The 14,344-nt window shown below is 50.3% G+C and overlaps 1 protein-coding gene across 7 annotated transcripts in view; it reads left to right on the plus strand.

Annotated features, from left to right (window-relative positions):
- Window positions 1-14,344, plus strand: part of ARHGEF2 (Rho/Rac guanine nucleotide exchange factor 2) — a 109,900-nt gene that overhangs the window by 53,097 nt on the left and 42,459 nt on the right. The gene's annotated exons all lie outside the window — the stretch shown is intronic.

Genomic DNA, 14,344 nt, shown 5'->3' on the forward strand with positions numbered 1-14,344 from the left:
CCTGCTCTTTGTAACCTCTTTTTGCCCTTTGAAGTGTCTTTGTACGTTGATGTTGTTGGTTTCTTTTTTGGGAGGGGAAGCTTCTGTCTGAGATTCAGAAGTTATTCTATGTTTTAAACATTCCCTTGAAATTGTTTGTTCGTTTGAGAGAAACAAAACACACACATGTACGACTCTTAATCAGATTTGGTTTGATTTGTAAAAGTTTCCAGGCTCAGTGAAATTAGCAACCCCCACAAGCTCAACCCTTGAACACATTTGCCTTTCACTGACTTGCAAATAAATATTCTCGCCAAGGATCTCAGCCAAATGCCAAATATTCTCGATCTGCTTTCCTGACCCTGCATGTGCGTTTTGGCAAGCTTGTTTCGACTTGTGGCCCTGAAGGAAACCCTCAATTTTATTTTACTCTTTTAAAACAAAATGCACCCTCCCTCCCACACCCCGTTTCCCCCTCCCAGATCTCGCCTTGCCAGATGTCCTATTATTCTTCAACGGGTGAGCAATCAAGTTTCTCTGTGATGCCACATGAAAGGGGCACAGAACAGCTCTGCTGTGTGTCCCAGATATTTAGAAATTTCATTCCCAGACTTCTGAATGGGTATTTGCATCTCTCTCCTCCCCTGCCCTTGGGTCATTTTCATTGGGGATCCCCCTCCCTTCCTCACCATTATTTTTCTTACATTGCTTAAACCTTCCTTCTGTGGTTTCCCCTGTGCTGATTCCTGCATCCAGGGAGCAAAAGTTGGACCATGTTTTCTAGCTGACTCTCACCTCTGCTTCTGTGCCTCCCTGGCTGCTCAGCCTTTGCCTGGCTTTTGCTACTGTTCCTTTGTGTGTGGCAAGACAATGGGATATTGGAGGGGGGCGGCTTTTAACCCAACAGGGCCAGTTGGGAAAGGAGGGCTCTCTACACCAATGCCACGTGGTGATGGAGGTCCTCCAGCCCAAGATGGGTTCCACAAAAGGGCCACAGCACGTGCCATTCTCCAAGGTGTCTCTGTTTAGCGCAGAACTCTTTTGAGTTTTGTATATTGGACCTTGTGCTTCTGCTCAGGTTGCAAAATTCAGGTTGTGGTACCACAATTCAGAAAGTTTGGGTAACTGGGCCCCTTTTTCTGGGCAGACTTTTAACACATTGTGGCTTGAGATCCCTTTTGCTTTGGGGTGCTGATGGTGTGAGCACCCCTGTTAGGTTGCCTTTTTCTTTGCCTGAAATTGATCTACTTATGTCCGGCCATTTTCCAACCCCCCATGTCAAAACAAAATATAATCAAGAGCTAATTTAAAGCTGACTTGGGGAGAGTGGAGGGGGGGACGACTCTCTGCTTCTCTAGAAGAGGGCGACCTAACAGTGTGGATTCTTTAAAAAAAAAAAGTTCAAAAGTAAAGCCTTGGAGTAACCTTGTGAAATGAAACAGTCAAGAAAAGGGAACAGCCTCTGTTTACTGCTTCCTCTGACCATTAACCCCTTCAGTTCCCCAGCATTAGGCAGAGAGAGGGTGGGGGGTGGGGACCTTTTATGCTCCAGCTGCCCTTATGGGGAGATTTATTTATTGGCCGTTGCGTGATGGAAGAATGTCTATAACAGGCACGGATTTTTGTAGCTATTTCAAAACAAAATATGAACCGCCGAGCTTAAAATAGCTGCTCCTTCTTAAAACTTCTATTTTCCTCCTCAGAGTTTTCCCCCCCTTTTAAGTGAATGTTAACATGGCTTGAGGATAAACAGCCACAAATTAATGTGTTTTGTAAATATGGAGCACGCCTAAATACTTGAGGCTGGTGTTAGTGGGTTGGTTAAAACTAAGCAGTGTATTTGCCAACAGGGGGGCGGGATAGAATCTTACAGTTGTAGACTTGAAAGGCACCCCAAGGGCCATCTAGTCTAACCCCTGCAATGCATGAAGTTGCTTATACATCAGGATGACCCAAACCCAACCCTGTTGATTTTTAATTTATATAAATGTATAGCTAATAGCACTTTTAACTTGCAAATGCACTGCATTTGTTCTCACAAACACCCTGTGACATATTTCCATTTTACAGATGGGGGACCAAGGTTGAGAGGAAATGTGACTTGAGCAAGGCCACTTGAGCCCATAGCAGGAATAGAACTGAAACCTCAAAAACTTGCACTATTGCACAGCAACCCCAAGCCACAAATATTAGGGAGTAGGTCCTATTGAAGTCAGGGGGACGTTCCTTCTGAGTAAACTTTTGGAGCAACATAGTGCTCAAGGTCTTGCTGTGCATTTGCTTAGTTGTTAGCATATATCAAGAGTCAGGGAGTTTCACAGAGGATGGAAGGAACAAATGCCATGGCAGATATAGATTGAGCCCTATCTAAAGCTTTTAAATTAACACTCGAGTGAGCGTCTTAAGAAATGGATGTTTTAGGTAAAATACATCCTTTCTTGGGACAGAGGGGGTTGGGATAGATGACTCATTGGTATACCTGCTAACTTTTTTGGTTCCACTAGGGGTTTTTTGCGGGGTGGGGGAGGAGAAGAGATGGGTAAACTTTTGGGGGGAGTCCTCTCCCGAAGAAGAGGGCTTGGCTCTGTTCTCTGTTGTGCCCCTATTGTTTGGCATGAGAAGGGGCAGGGGCGCTCCTTTCGGTGCCAAGGCACAGCTGAGAACTGTAATGAAGCTACAGTGATAAGCAGAGTGCCCCTGAGTATGTGCTGGGTTCCAGCCACAGCCTGCCCCTATTCATGTAGGGCAATGGTAAATTACCTTCCATTGTGGAAGGCCATGACTTCCACCCCAGCCCCTCTCATTTTACAAATATAAAGAGCAGTGGCCTACTCCCTCCCCCTTCTCCTCCAGCATCTTGTGAAACGAGGAGGCCTTGCATGATGCAATAGCTCTCAGTATCTCGAAAGCAGCCCGGTTTCCGTCCTCGCCTGGTGGGAGGCTCCTGGGGCCCCAGCTGGTGCTGCGAGAAAGGGGAGCGGGTGGGGAGAGGCAGAGGTTTCCATCAGGCTGGCGAGGCGCCAGCCAGGCCCTCTGCAGTTGGCAGCTGTATTGGGCAGCACTGCCAACAAAGCCCCAAGTCCCTCTTGGGTGCCAAACGAGGCAGGCGATAATAAGGCAGATGTTCCAGCGGAAACTTGAGGTTTTGCAGGCAGGGTGGAAGAATAATCGCTCCCCATGCCCCAAAAGACTAGGGTTTTGAATATGCTGTGTTAACCCGAGGAGTTAAAATCCCCCTGTTCATGTGCCTCTCTCCATTACTCAGCATTTGATGACATGATGACACCCGGCTGAGTGTCTGTGAAGCCACTTCTATGGGAAAGAGCAAGGGATTTGGGGTTGAGGCAGAAGGAATTCTGCCTGCCTGGTATTTGTTCTACCACAAACTCATTCACACATGCAAACAAACCTGCATGTGTGAATGGGGCCTTGCAGTTTGAAAAGAGCCAAAAGCCTACCTAAGGCAACCTACAAAGAAAACCACCCCCCCTGTTTTGTCCTTAAGATTTCCCCCTGGAGGTACCGTATTTTTCGCCCCATAAGACACACTTTTTCCCCTCCAAAAATGAAGGGAAAATCTGGGTGCGTCTTATGGGGCGAATGCAGGCTTTCGCTGAAGCTTGAAGAGCGAGAGGGGTCGGTGCGCACCGACCCCTCTCGCTCTCCAGGCTTCAGGAAGATATCCGCCGCCCAGGCAGCCCTGTGGGAGGTCCCACAGGGTTGCCTAGGCTGCGGATAGCAGCCTGCTTCTCGGAGCGTCGGGCGCCCTGAAGGCAGAGCGCCCGACGCTTCGGGAACCATTCCGCAGCCCAGGCAGCCCTGTGGGAGGTCCCACAGGGCTGCCTAGGCTGCGGATAGCAGCCTGCTTCTCGCAGCGTCGAGCGCCCTGAAGGCAGAGCGCCCGACGCTTCGGGAACCATTCCGCAGCCCAGGCAGCCCTGTGGGAGGTCCCACAGGGCTGCCTAGGCTGCGGATAGCAGCCTGCTTCTCGCAGCGTCGAGCGCCCTGAAGGCAGAGCGCCCGACGCTTCGGGAACCATTCCGCAGCCCAGGCAGCCCTGTGGGAGGTCCCACAGGGCTGCCTAGGCTGCGGATAGCAGCCTGCTTCTCGCAGCGTCGAGCGCCCTGAAGGCAGAGCGCCCGACGCTTCGGGAACCATTCCGCAGCCCAGGCAGCCCTGTGGGAGGTCCCACAGGGCTGCCTAGGCTGCGGATAGCAGCCTGCTTCTCGCAGCGTCGAGCGCCCTGAAGGCAGAGCGCCCGACGCTTCGGGAACCATTCCGCAGCCCAGGCAGCCCTGTGGGAGGTCCCACAGGGCTGCCTAGGCTGCGGATAGCAGCCTGCTTCTCGCAGCGTCGAGCGCCCTGAAGGCAGAGCGCCCGACGCTTCGGGAACCATTCCGCAGCCCAGGCAGCCCTGTGGGAGGTCCCACAGGGCTGCCTAGGCTGCGGATAGCAGCCTGCTTCTCGCAGCGTCGAGCGCCCTGAAGGCAGAGCGCCCGACGCTTCGGGAACCATTCCGCAGCCCAGGCAGCCCTGTGGGAGGTCCCACAGGGTTGCCTAGGCTGCGGATAGCAGCCTGCTTCTCGGAGCGTCGGGCGCCCTGAAGGCAGGGTGCGCAAGGCTTGGGGCGGCAGCGGACTGCTTGCGCGCACCTAGAAGCTTGGGGCGTGCTGAGGTCAGCGCGCCCCAAGCTTCTGCATGCCGGCAAGCAGTCCGCTGCCGCCCCAAGCCTCCCGCACCCGGCAGGAGGTCCCGCCGGGTGCGGGAGGCTTGGGGCGGCAGCGGACTGCTTGCGCGCACCTAGAAGCTTGGGGCGTGCTGAGGTCAGCGCGCCCCAAGCTTCTGCATGCCGGCAAGCAGTCCGCTGCCGCCCCAAGCCTTGCGCACCCGGCAGGAGGTCCCGCCGGGTGCGCAAGGCTTGGGGCGGCAGCGGACTGCTTGCCGGCATGCAGAAGCTTGGGGCGCGCTGACCTCAGCACGCCCCAAGCTTCTGGATTAGCGCAGGGGTCCGCTAGCCCTGGGAGAGGCGCCGGCTCTCCCACGCTAGCGGAGACCTTGCCGGCATGCAGAAGCTTGGGGCGCGCTGAGCTCCGCACGCCCCAAGCTCCTGGTGTAGCGCAGCGCACCTGGGGGGGAAATAAAATTTTTTTCCTTCATTTCCCCCCCTAAAATCTAGGTGCGTCTTATGGGCCGGTGCGTCTTATGGGGCGAAAAATACGGTAAGCTATTTTGTAATGGAAAGGCAACTGAGGTGACTGGCTTCATGAACTCAGGTCTCCCACATGTAATCCCAGTGTTTTTTTCACTGGTGCTTAATTTCTAGAGGAAGAGGCTGGCGCTCAGTCCTGTATGGATGTTGCATTTCTTGACCTGGATGTGGTTGCACACCTGGGAAGGCATTCTGCATATGCTCAGGAGCATGTTCAGTCATTACACAATGGGAAACAACACATTCTGCACATGTTCAGGGTCACCTCCTGTCTCTGTTGGGATAATAAAAATTAAAATAGCCCTGAGCATATGCAGAGTGCCTTTCTCTGCTTTTGCTGATCCCTGACATTGAAAGCAGGCCCCAGGCTGAGCAAGTCTGCAAATTATGCCTTACACATGGTCAGTACTCTCATTTTATGTGCTAATACAGGATTAAAAGCCTTGGTTCAGGGCAACATTCAAATATCTCTCCATCCTTCATGCCGTGTCTTTCGCTCCACAAATACACACACAGTTTGCCACAGACACTGTCTTCCGCACAATTTTTAAAATTCTCGGCAGAGAGAATTTTATCTGAGTGTTATATTGGAGAAGGTGTAAGTTTGCCACTACCCTGTTACGTATTTGGTAGCCAAAATTAGACACACCTTTCTCAACAGGGGGAATAAAACCCCTGATGGTTAATCCTGTAGCAGGGGGCCCTGAATTTGCTGGGTGTGGGGGCTTTCTCTACAGAGTACTTAGCAGGATGAGTGATCCTGGCATTAACTCAAAACAAGTCCCATGTTGTCAGTCCTCTCTCCCTCTCCCCAATTATTTTGAGCTTCTCCAGGAATGAATGAGCCAGGCCTTTGGAATGCGGCCATCTCCCGAGGACCCCTCCCCAAACAGCTGCCATGTCCTTTAGTCAATAATAACCCACAAATTCATTATAGGCCCTGCAAATTCCGGCCTCTTTCCCCCATTGTTATTGTTTGTGGAGATCAGAGGAAGAGGGTAGCCATGTGCACTCAGGCAGGGTGAAAGGGGGAGTGAGGGGGGGATGGGAAGGGGGAGCTGCCTTGCGCCATCTTATTACTGTGTTGAGATTGCCAGCTGAATTGATTGCCAGCTGAATTGATCTGTCTGTCCTTTGTTCTCTTGGGATGTTGTGGCAGAAGTGGATCTCTTTGTTTAGGGCAGTCTGCTAAGAGAGAGCCCTGGCGGATACCCTGGAGAGCTGCTGCCTGTCAGAGAAGACAATGCTGAGCTCGACAGACCTATGGCCTGACTCAGGATAAGGCATCTTTCTGTGTTTCTGTGAGCCAAACTGGTGCCTTCTTGATATGTGTTGGACTAGGAGCTGGGAGAGACCGGGGTTCAAAACCCCACTCAGCCATGAAACTCACCTGGCAGCTTTGGGCCATTCACTGCCTCCTAGCTTAACCTGCCTCACAGAGTAGTTTTGAGGATAAAATGGGGTGGAGAACTATGTGTAGCACCTTGAGCTATTTGGAGGAAAGGCGGGATATAAATGGAAAAACTAAACTTCAACTCCCATCATCCTTAGCCAGTACAGCCATTTTATACTACAACCCCCATCAGGACCAGCCAACATGATGGAAGTTGTAGTCCAGGATATCTGGAGAACACCAGCATAGCAAACATAGTGTCAGATAATGCTTGCTTGCTTGCTTGCTTGCTTGCTTGCTTGCTTGCTTGCTTGCTTGCTTAATAATAATAATAATAATTTTTTATTTATACCCCGCCCTCCCCAGCCAAGGCCGGGCTCAGAGCGGCTTACAAGCAATAATAAAAACAAGATGAGTGATTACAACTTAAAAACAAAAATAAAATACAACATTAAAATAATGGAACATTAAAATATTAAAATGGAGCCTCATTGCAGGAGAAGGAAAAGAAAAAAGAAAAAGGGGGCGGAGGGAATCAAATTGGCTCCAATCCAAAGGCCAGGCGGAACAACTCTGTCTTACAGGCCCTGCGGAAAGAGATCAGATCCTGCAGGGCCCTGGTCTCATGAGACAGAGCGTTCCACCAAGTTGGGGCCAGTGCTGAAAAGGCCCTGGCTCTGGTTGAAGCCAACCTAACTTCCTTAGGGCCTGGGACCACTAGGGTGTTGTTATTTATGGACCTTGAGGCTCTCCGTGGGGCATACCAGGCGAGGCGGTCCCGTAGGTAGGAGGGTCCTAGGCCGTGAAGGGCTTTAAAGGTCAAAAGCAGCACCTTAAATCTGACCCTGTACTCCACCGGGAGCCAGTGCAGCTTGAAAAGCACTGGATGAATATGCTCCCATGGCAGAGACCCTGTGAGGAGCCTCGCTGCAGCATTCTGTACCCGCTGGAGTTTCTGGGACAGCTTCAAGGGCAGCCCCGCGTAGAGCGAGTTACAGTAGTCAAGCCTGGAGATGACTGTCGCATGGATCACTGTGGCCAGGTCGGGGCGGGAAAGGTAAGGGACCAACTGCTTGATGCGGCGAAGGTGGAAAAATGTCGCCTTGGCTGTTGCTGTGACTTGCGCCTCCATGGAAAGGGAGGCGTCAAGGATTACACCCAAACTCTTAACGGAAGGCAATGGCACTAATTGGGCCCCCGCAAGAGAAGGGAGTTGGTCCCTCATCCCCATGCTATCCCGACCTAGCCATAGGACCTCTGTCTTCGAAGGATTTAGTTTCAATCGGCTCCCACGAAACCATCCAGCCACAGCTTGCTTGCTGTATGTATGTATGTATGTATGTATGTATGTATGTATGTAATGCTTTGCCAACTTTTACTTTTTCTATAAGTTCTCCCCCCCCCCCCCAAATATTGATCTTCCCTGCCCCCCATGCTGGTGACACCTGTTGCCTGGGTGGAACAGAGAAAGGGTCTAAGCAATTTAGAGATGAGAACAGCCAAAGACCCATCGAGCCCAGAACTCTGTCTCTGGTGATTGGCAGAGGCAGCCAATCTGCATTTAGGGATTTGGGTAAAAGTTTAAGGCATGAAAATGACAGGGGGACCTGAGTTCTCTTGTGCTTGGGTCCTGCTTGCGGGTTTCCCACAGGCATTTTGTCCTGGACAAGATGGGCCATTGGCCTGATCCAGCAGGCTCTCCTTACATTCTTCTGGTGCTCAGGTCTTGTTTGCAGGCTCCCCTTTGGGGCGTCTGGTTGGCCACTGTGAGAACAAGATGCTGTACTAAATGAGCTAGTGGCCGGATCCAGCAGGTCCCTCTTACACTAAGAACTCTGCAAAGGGGCAAAGAACCCAAAGGTTAACACAAGCACTACAACATTTTGCTACAGGGATGGGGAGCCTGGGACTCCTCAGGTGCTGTTGGACTCCATCTCCCATCATCCCTGGCCAGCGTGGCCTGTGATTGGGAAGGATGGTGGGAGTTGCAGTCCAGCAGTATCCAGAGAGCCTTTAAGGAGAGGGCGGTCTGAAATGTTTCGATAACTTGAGGTGGGAAATCTAAACAGCACTGCACCGTCACCACAGGGGCCCAGTCCCCTGGGATGTTTTCAGGTTGAACAAGAAGTACACAAAAGCACAGTGCTCCCCCGTTCCCCATAGGTTCAGTGGTGGAGCATTGGCTTTGCATGCAGAAGGTCCCAGGTTCAATCCCTGGAGGCAGCATCTCTAGGTAGGGTTGGTAGAGAACCCTGCCTGAAACCCTGGAGAGCTGCTGCCAGCCAGTGTAGGCAATACTGAGCCAGATGGACCAATGCTCCAACTCAGTATAAAGGCAGCTTCCTATGTTCCTATCTGTCTCCATGAGGCTGTCGCAGTGGCTTGTGGAAAGCAAGTCAAACTCATTTCTCTCCCACTCAGCTGCTTTAACAGGAACACCAAACCTTCTACTTCATCCTTGCCTTTGGGGTTAGGAGATTTTATACCTAGATTCATGGCCAGGGTGTCCTACCCCACTCTACCCCAATATATATGTTCAGGCCAAAGGGCAAATCCTGAAAGAGCTGTGAACAGGAGTTCAAGCAGCGATATTTCCTTGGGTTTAAATAAACTCTGAGAAAGAAGATTTCAAGTTCTGTATGTATAAATACACTTCAGATCAGTGTTCCACATGTCAGGTTCCAGGAGGCCTGGGGCTCTGTGGGTTGCTTGATCGAGAGGAGAAAACCTGTTTCCAGAGGAACCTGTAACCTCAGTTTCACTTTCATTTCTTTGCTTGACCTGAGCCAATGATCTTTTTGTGGTGTCTTAAAACCCTCCTGGCTGCTTTTTCCCTTTGTATGAGGAAGAAGGAAGGCACCTGATATAGCAAAGCATTTAAGGTATTTAAGCAGATGCTGTTGCTGCTGGAAACTGCAGGAGGGGAGAGGCTCTGCGCTTGGGTTCTGCTTTGTGGGCTTCCCACAGCCAGTCTAGTCAGCTACTACGAGAACCTGATTCTAGACTAGGTGGGCTAATGGTCTGATTCGGCAGGGCTTTTCTTATGTTCCTATCCCCTACATTGCTGGGGATGCTGCCTTTCCAACTCTTGTGATTATTATTTTTTTAAAAAGATGAGACCCTGTCCCCAGGAGCTTACATTGTCAGTGTTGAAAGTGAAGAAGATGAAAAAGGAAGGGAGAAACTGAGGCCAGGCTGAGGCCAGATGTGACTGGCAGGCAAACAGCCCTGTGTAGGTGTGGGTTTCACTTCCGTTAATCCTAAATTCTGTTCTCCCAGTGGCCTACCAGATGCCTGTAAGAAGCCCACATGCAGGATCTGAGCACAAGGGAACTCTGCAGAGCAACCTAAAAAGAGCCTGCTGGATGAAGCCCGTGGCCCATCTAGGTCAGCATCCTATTCTCACAGTGGCCAACCAGATGGCCCAGTGGGGAACCCCCAAGCAGGACTCGAACACAAGAGAACTCTCCCCTCCTGCGATTTCCAGCAACTGGTATTCAAATGCATTTCTGCCTCTGACCGTGGAGGCAGAGCATGGCTATCATGCCTAGTAGCCATCAATAGCCTTCCCCTTCATTAATTTGTCCAATCTTCTTTTAAAGCCATCCAAGTTGGTGGCCATCACTGCCTCCTGTTCCATCGTTTAACTGTGCACTACATGAAGAAGGGCTTTTCTTTACCTGTTCTGAATTTTCCAACATTCAGCTTCAATGAGTGTCCATGAATTCTCATTTTAGGACAGAGGGAGAAAAAACTTTTCTCTATCAACTTTCCCCACACCATGCCTTCCAGCTCTGCTCTCTTTATCTACCTGGCTCAGTTCCCAACTAGTAGCTCAGACTGAAGCCAGAAACATTGAGCCACGATTGTGTTCTGGAGCCCAACTCTTTCTCCTCCCTGCTCCCGCCCCCCCCCCACTTGTAGATAGAGGAGGTTATAGCAAGAGGGAAGCAGAGTGGACACTGGGCTCAGCTAAGGTCGATTGGAGACCAGCTATTTGCAGGAATCACTGTTGCAAGGTTGGCACTGATGCTTTAGATTCAGAAAGAGGCTAGTCCTCTGTATGATGCTGCTGCTTTGGCTTCCTGCAGAACATAGTAGGAGTACAGGACAAGGAGTAAACCATAGAGCTGTGCTGATTTGTTTGTGTGTACCCATGCAGCAGCGTACTTGTCTGTGTGTTTCCTTTATGTACATATTTGCTGCTGAATGATTAGATGGTCAAGTGTTTTGTTTTGTTTTAGAAAGGATTAGGGGAGACACATTTGCCCCTTCTCTCTCTTCTGGATCTTCCACCATTGCAATGAGACACTGTATGCCCCATGGAGCATGGAGCTTTCACTCTTGCTTTTGTTGACTTTGTAAATGTACACTGATAATGCTCCTGGATAATAAAAGACCACCTACAGACAGCTATTGATTCCTACATGGAACCTTCATGTTCAGTATCCAAGGATACCAGATAGCGGGGACAAACGGCAAGGAGTGGCCATTCTCTCTCTCTCTCTCTCTCTGTGTGTGTGTGTGTGTGTGTGTGTGTGAGAGAGAGAGAGAGAGAGAGAGAGAGAGAGAGAGGGGGGGGGAGGGAGGGAGGGAGTTCATTTAGGTGGGGCTGTGTGGCAAACAGTGCAACAACCAGGCTCTTGGGAGGCATTTGAAATTGGGTGCCCTTTGCCCCCCCCCTTGCACCATTGACACACACAAGATCAAGCAAGCTGCTTTGCAGAGCACAGTAAATCTGCATTTCTGTGTGGCCAGGTGTGCAAAAAAGTATTCTTGCAACAGCAGCATGCAGCTGTCTGGTTTTTAGGTGGAGGTGGCCACAACAAATTCAAGTAGGCACAGCTATCCCAATGGTGACCTGAAACTGCCTGAAACACTTCTAATTCTGCTCGTTTCCAGGGTTAGCTTGGGTAGGTCTGTGTCAGATTGCCTGGGAATGGAAACGCAGGAGGGGGTTGGTGATCCTGCCTCTGGGCCAGAGGGTCGGCCTAGATGGCCTCTATCGCCCCCTTCACATTGCAGGAGCCCAGGACTGGCAGCTCAAGGCTGAAATGCCAGATTTTTCTTCATAGGATGCTTTGTTAAAGGCTTTCAGGCTGTCAGCACCTGGTAAAATTCCACTGTCCGTACCACCACCAAAACTCCTCCCTGGAATTGAATCTCTCTTGCCCAGCCATGCATGGGTGAATGTGGGGCATGTGACCTTTAACCTTTCCCTCCCCCCACCAAAGCTAGAGCATTTATTCTCCGGGGGCTTTCCTTCTCCCCCATACCCCCCCAAGACTTTGATTTATGTAAAGCCTTTGTGAGTTACTGACTGTTTCTGATTGTTCTTAAAAAAAAATAAAATACAAGGCTTCTCACTACCTTTTATGACTTGATAAGCACTAGAAAGCAGCCAAGGAGCCATGGTCCCTGCCCCAGGGAGCTCCCAGGCTCTATTAGAGTGGAGGAGGGGAGAAGAGCAAGAGGCAGAGAGAAGGAAGGGGCCAAATGACAGCCAGATCGGCCCCCTCCCTCCTCATATCCAAAACCGGCCTCTGCCTCTTCTGTCCCAGGTTGCGGGGCTGCATGATACCAAGATTAATATAGCACCATAAACACTGAATGCTTCTGGTCAGGGTGCCCCACATTTAGAACCTCTTAAGCTTTTAGGACTCTTATTCAGGCAGCTCAGAAATTGCTGCCCACAATTCATGTGTCTCTGTGGTAACATCTCAAGTACCCGTGTTCTCGGGTGCTCTTGTCGCAGCCATTCCTAGCTACTCAATCTTCCCTTTGCCCCCACCCATGATTTAGATCAGGAGGGGTAGTCAGTGCTCTTGAATATTAGTTGTAGGAAACTGCAGGAGGGGAGAGTGCTCTGGTGCTCAGATAGTTCTGTATTCAAGAGGCCAGCAATATACCGTATTTTTTGCTCTATAAGACTCACTTTTCCCCTCCTAAAAAGTAAGGGGAAATGTGTACGCGTCTTATGGAGCGAATACAGGCTGCACAGCTATCCCAGAAACCAGAACAGCAAGAGGGGTTGCTGCTTTTTCACTGCGTAGCGATCCCTCTTGCTGTTCTGTCTTCTGAGATTCAGAATATTTTTTTTCTTGTTTTCCTCCTCCAAAAACTAGGTGCGTCTTGTGGTCTGGTGCGTCTTATAGAGCAAAAAATATGGTAGGAGCTGCCTACTCATTGGTACTCAGGGCGTTGGTCCATCTAGCTCGATATTGTCCACACTGACTGACAGTAGCTCTCCAGGGTATCAGGCAGGAGTCTCCTCCAGTCCCAGGGTTTAGGAGAGGCAGGAAAGCAGGTACAAATTACCAGGCCCAGTGGTCCAGAAGGGGTCCCCGGGGCCCAACTCTCTTGCATATGTTTCATGAAATTCTTAACAAAACCTATGTACTATGTTCAATGCATGCACAATTCTGAATAATGGTTTGGGAACTTGTGTCGCGAACTGAGTGTTTCTGAGTATTTCCAACTCTCTGCGATAATTCACTCCTGCTCTTTGACAGTATAATGGTGCAGTCTCATTTTATGATGTGCAGTCTCATTTGTGTGTTTTCATAAGCAAACACTGTGCGAACCGAACAAAGTTGTTGTTTAACAGTTAAGTGTATGGATAGTTCAGTAATGATTGTGTGGGTGCTTATGTTATTGATATTAGTCATTAGGACCTTAATATTCTCAACAGGTATGAATATTATTATTATTATTATTATTATTATTATTAAAATGAGATCATGCAGTTATTCTGTATCCCATGTAAATATGTTTAGCTCGTCTGCCCATGCTGGGAGGCCCCTTCCATTTTTCACCAGGACCCAAACCCATTCTCTGCAGCACCTTGGGGTCCTACCTGAAAATGCCAGTAGGGTTTGAAGCTGAGACCTCCTGCATACAGTAGTAGAAGCTGTACCACTGAGCTACAGCTTTTCCCTTCGAAGCCCCTGACCTAGGACCCATGATTTTCATAATACAGTACTCATTTTGGTAATTATGCCAATGCTGATGGGTTTGCCAAGACTCCTAACTATTTCAAAATGATCCAGAGCGAGGGGAAAGGTTGAGAACCACTGGTGTAGGCTGTTTCTGCACTGAGATCAGACTGATGGTGCTTGTGCTTTCAGCCTAGATATTTTCCAGCTGTTGAGATGGGTGGGGGCTTAATTTGAGCCCTGGCACCTACTTCCCACTCCCAACCCCCCAGTTGATTCTTCTCCATCAGCTCAGAGAGCCTCAGTATTCTTAAAAAGAAAGAAGAAAGTGGGTCACATCTTCAGCAGGCTTTATCCGAGGCTCTACAGCTTTGCACCCATTAAATCTAGATTTGTAGACTGGGCACGATGCCAGCCAACCAGCCTATCCCCCCCTTCGCCCACAAACCAAGCAAAGTTCTGGGGATGGGGATGTGGGGAACAGATTAGGCAGCCCCTGCCTCTTTTCCAGGGACGCGGGTGGCGCTGTGGGTAAAACCTCAGCGCCTAGGGCTTGCCGATCGCATGGTCGGCGGTTCGAATCCCCGTGGCGGGGTGAGCTCCCGTCTTTCGGTCCCAGCTCCTGCCCACCTAGCAGTTTGAAAGCACCCCTAAGTGCAAGTAGATAAATAGGTACCGCTTTCTAGCGGGAAGGTAAACGGTGTTTTCATGTGCTGCGCTGGTGCAGGCTCGCCAGAGCAGCTTCGTCACGCTGGCCACGTGACCCGGAAGTGTCTCCGGACAGCGCTGGCCCCCGGCCTCTGAAGTGAGATGGGCGCACAACCCTAG

Source organism: Podarcis bocagei, assembly GCF_964188305.1.
Source record: "Podarcis bocagei genome assembly, chromosome: 16".
NCBI classification, from domain to species: domain Eukaryota; kingdom Metazoa; phylum Chordata; class Lepidosauria; order Squamata; family Lacertidae; genus Podarcis; species Podarcis bocagei.